Below are 4691 nucleotides of genomic sequence, written 5' to 3'. Positions count from 1 at the left end.
GGATGCTCTCAGCCCATACAGGACTCCCTGGGGTCCTGGATCGAGTCCAGGCTCCTGTTTTCTTCCTGGACCACATCCCATTTGTGGCTGGCACTTGGGGAGTGGGCCAGTGACAAGATGATCTCTTTCTGTGTCTGTCACTCTCTGCTGCTAAAATAAATTAAAAGGATAGAACATGTTAACATTTAAAAGTCTGCTACAGTTAGAAAGCTTTTACCTGTATTTTTCTCTTTCAGGATTCTCTTGGCAATATTGATTATTATTTGAGATGAATTTTAAGTCTATGCAAATCGTTTATTCTATACAAATTTAATGAAAATATGTTTTGAGATTTTATTTATTTTAAAGATTTATTTTTCAAATTCATAGAGAGAGAAAGAGACAGAGAGAGCGAGCTTCCAACTGCTGGTGTGCTACCCAGATTGGACAATGGCCAGCAATGGGCCAGGTGGAAGCCAGGAGCCAGAAGCTTCATCGAGGTCTCACACATGGGTAGCAGGGACCCAAACACTTGGACCATCATCCACTGCTTTCTCAGGCCACTGAGCAGGGAGCTGCATCAGATGTGGAACAGCTAAGACTGGAACCAACTCCCACATGGGACGCTGGTGTTGTAGCTGGTGGCTTTATCTGCTATGCCACAACACCATCCCCAGGCTCTGAGATTTTGATTGTGATTGAGTCAAGAGCAGTATTTTAGCTGAAAATCAACTGACTCCCTCTATCCAGACAAATGTCTCCATCTTTGTCCTGTTTCTTAAAAACTGTTTGGGAGGCAGAGAGCAATTTGGAAGGAGTGGGTGCTCGTGGGTTTTCAGTTGCAGACATTTTTGCCCCATTAATAACTGGGGAAGAGCGAAGTTGTTAGAATTGCCTCATGGAAGACTTCAGCTAGACACGAAGGGGGCCTTCCAGGTGATCAGGCTCTATATGATCCATGGAGTATATTGATTAGGAACATCGACTCCGGGACAGGCATTGGGCCTAGTCATCAACATGCCGTATTCCAGGGCTTCCTGGAGTGGGAGAAAGAGGCAACCACAGGGCTGGGGGCTGGGGGCTGGAGCTGGCCTTGGACTTGACCCCCGAGCCCTTGGAGCCTAGCACCATGCCGGAGTGCCCTGCTGCGAGTAGGACGTGCTGTAGGTGGGAGAGCCCTCCATGCATGTCCTGGAACTGCTCCTGGAGTTGTACTGCAGCGCGCTCACATCGCAGGCTGCCTGGGCTGCATCTAGGCGGTGCCGGGAGCTGCAGGCAGCCCAGCGGGTCCTGCATTGCGCTGTAGCTGTCCACGCGCTGGTTCGCGCCCGCGCCCAGGCCGGCACCCGCCCCCAACCCCGCTCACCTGCTGTGGCCGCTGGGTCCAGCAGCCCGCCAGGCAGCGTGCACTGATCCACCGGGGCCAGAATTTATAACCCTGTGCTCCTCCACGTGCAGCGTTCACAGCCGCTCGGCCTCGTCGGTGAACGCCCGCTTCTCCGTCTCCCACAAGGGTTTCCACTCGGCGCCCAGGCGCTTGCTGATCTCCGAGTTGTGCATCGCGGGGTTCTCCTGGGCCATCTTGCACCGCTGCCCGCGGGACCGCACCAGGAAGGCGTTCATGGGCCGCCTGACGCGATCCGGACTGTTGTGGTTGTCGCCTTCCCGCCCCTCCCCCCCCGGGGCCCTGAAGTCTGCCGCGGGCCCCGCGGCTCGGCTCTGTCTCCATCCTGCTGTACCTGCGGGCGCTGTGTATGCGCGGGCCCGGCGGCTCCGGCTCCGTCTCGGTCCTGTTGCACCTGTGGACGCTGTGCGCGGGCCTGGCCCCACCCTTGTTGGCTGGGACTCGGGGCCTGCGGACGGGGCGAGAGGAGGAGGGGAAGGGGCAGAGGTGCTGTGAGCACCTCCTCGGGGCTTCCCGAGGAGACCAAATGAGGAGAGATTTGGGGGAGAGAGAGAGCAGGAGAGAGAGAGAGAGACTGAGAGACTGGAATCGGGATCAAAAAGCAGCGCTTCCCTCTGTCTCCAGCCGGTGCCACCGCCACCACCACCAACTGTTGTTGTTGTTGTTGTTGTTATTATTATCATTATTACTGGAAAGGCTTTTCGTTCTCTTCTTTCTCTCGGTCTCGGTCTTAAAGAGGCAGCAAACTACTTTCCCCTTTTGCAAACACTCTCTTCTATGCCTGGGCAACTCCTGATGCTTTTTGGAGCAAGCTAATAGACAACGGTCTTCTATTGTCATTATGTTTATTTATGTATAACAGGGAGAATCTGTGAGGCTTGAATCGGCAACGGTTCATATCTCTGGGGATGGAGGCATACATAAGTCTCCTCAACTAGTGTCCTGATTCCCAGTGCTGTCTCTGCCTGTGGCATCTGCTTTCTTTACTCTCATCTACCCAGACTAAGAGGGCTTTGTCTGCCTCTGACCAGTGGTTTGCGCTTTGGCCAAACCATGGAGATAAAAAGTTCACCATCTTTTGGTTCTCATGGGGTTTTCTCTGGATAACACAAATATTTTTCAACCTGAACACCTGCTTCGGTCACGTTTTTCAGCACGGCGCTGTGTGCGCTCGTCCTGTGCTGCCCTCTGGCATCCGCTCTGCATGTGGCCTGTCTGGACTCCAGGAAGACTGACTGCTTCCTGGCTGTCCCAGCACCGAGAGGATTTCTGAAGTCTCTCACCTGCTGATTGTTTGGGGGCGAAGCTGAGGTCATCCGCCTCTCTCTGAGCGCTGACCCCAAGAGTGGAGCCCTTCTGGGGCATCAGATTGTAAAATGCTTAGAATTGCTCTAATACTTGTATTTTTTGAAAACATTTATTTAATAGATATAAATTTCGGAAGTACAACTTTTGGATTATAGCGTTTTTTTTTCCTCCATAACCACCCTCCCGCCCACAAACCATCCCATCTCCTACTTCCTCTCCCATCCCATTCTTCGTTAAGATTCATTTTTAATTATCTTTATACACAGATCAACTTAGTATATATACTAAGTAAAGATTCCAACAGTTTATACCCACATAGACACACAAAGTGTAAAGTACTGTTTGAAGACAAGTTTTACCATTAATTCTCAAAGTACAACACATTAAGGACAGAGATCCTACATGGGGAGTAACTGCAGAGTGACTCCCGTTGTTGATTGAACAATTGACACTCTTGTTTGTAATGGTTGTGGGTATGGGTTGGGGGTTTCTTTGTCTTGATTTCTCCTTTTTTTCCTCAAAATTAAAAGCTTTAAAGCACCATAAGCCTCGGATCGTGGTGCAACTGGACTGTAGTGATTGCTGGATTGCCTACTGGTGTTTTAATGGGGCACAGGGGCTGGTAATGGAATAAAGAATGCATGGATCAGGAAAAACAAGAATAAAAAGCAGAACATTTGATGGAACACAATGAAAAAGCCAGAAATGGGAAAAACAGGAATTTCAAGTAAAACAATGGGGCATCTTAACATACCGTCAACTCATGAACTGTTTGTGGATCAAGTGAACATTCATTTTAGAAAGTTTATAAATATTACACCATGTTTCAAAATAATGCATGGATCAACTAAAAATCCAATTAAGGGAAATAACAGTAAAAACTAAAAGTAAAGAAAATGTAAAGGCTGGGCAAATGCAAGAGGCCTGAAGACATTTTTTCTGAAAGGCCGGCTTTGATTTCTTAAGATTGACCTAGATGGCACATGTGCCAGTTTCTGAAATCACAAGAGCACAACTTTGTCTTCGCATCTGTTAAATTCCCACTGCAGCTGCCCAGGACTCAGGGGGACGTGGCGGGAGCATAAACTGAGGAGCAGGAGATGTGGAGAGGGATTTAAGGGCGTCTACTCCTGACAAGGTCTTCAGCATCCTGAAACCCCACGCCACCTGAGCCCTGGTCAGTGCAGCACGAGTGTTTTATTCCCACAATGACCCCAACACTCGGTCAAGTCCACCAACATCTACTACCCTCTGGAGGCGCGCTTGCGCACTTGTGTTTAAGGGCGTTGCTAGGTTACAGTTATTGTGAGCTGGGCGGCTGGAGGCGCCCTGAGATTCTCTGTTGGGACCTCGAGGGAAACCCGTGTTCATCACAGGACGGCCTTAGGCATCCGAGGTGAGAGAAGTGGCTGCAAAAGCTTTTGGGAATATAATATATCTAGCATTTTCATATATATTTATATATAGGTACATACCATTATAAATTTATTTTATTTATATATACATCCATATATATTTTAAATTTTTTGGAAGATATATATATATATAATATATATCTTTAAAGTGTTTAAATAATATTAAATAGTTATTCATGGAGTAAAAATAGCTAAGTCTTTCTTTTTTTGAAAAAATTGAGTTTATTTATTTGAAAGAGTTACACAGAGGAAGACACAGAGACAGAGATGTACTCCATCCACCAGCTCATTCCCCAGATGGCCACAAACTGACTGGGCCAAAGCCAGGAGCCAGGTTCCCCCATGGGTTGCAGGGGCCCAAGCACTTTGTCCATTTTCCTCTGTGTTACCCAGGTCATTAGCTGGAAGTTGGGTCAGAAGTGGAGCCACTGGGACACAAACTGGCACCCATATGGAATATTAGGATCACTGGCAGCAGCTTTATCTGCCACACCATTAGTTATCACAAAAATTTGTTTTTTCACCCTAAAAAAGGGCAATAGGAATAATTACATTTATCTAAATTTCTCCAACTGTTAATTAAC

At 48.0% G+C, this 4691-nt stretch overlaps 1 pseudogene; it reads right to left on the bottom strand.

Moving 5' to 3' along the window:
- Positions 1-543: 543 nt before the first annotated feature.
- LOC138847872 (transcription factor SOX-2-like) lies at positions 544-4063 on the bottom strand (annotated as a pseudogene).
- Positions 4064-4691: the final 628 nt, after the last annotated feature.

The sequence above is a fragment of the Oryctolagus cuniculus genome (assembly GCF_964237555.1).
Source record: "Oryctolagus cuniculus chromosome 17 unlocalized genomic scaffold, mOryCun1.1 SUPER_17_unloc_2, whole genome shotgun sequence".
NCBI lineage: Eukaryota > Metazoa > Chordata > Mammalia > Lagomorpha > Leporidae > Oryctolagus > Oryctolagus cuniculus.
The sequence above is the reverse complement of the archived record's forward strand: the minus strand, read 5'-3'. Positions and strand labels throughout refer to the sequence as shown.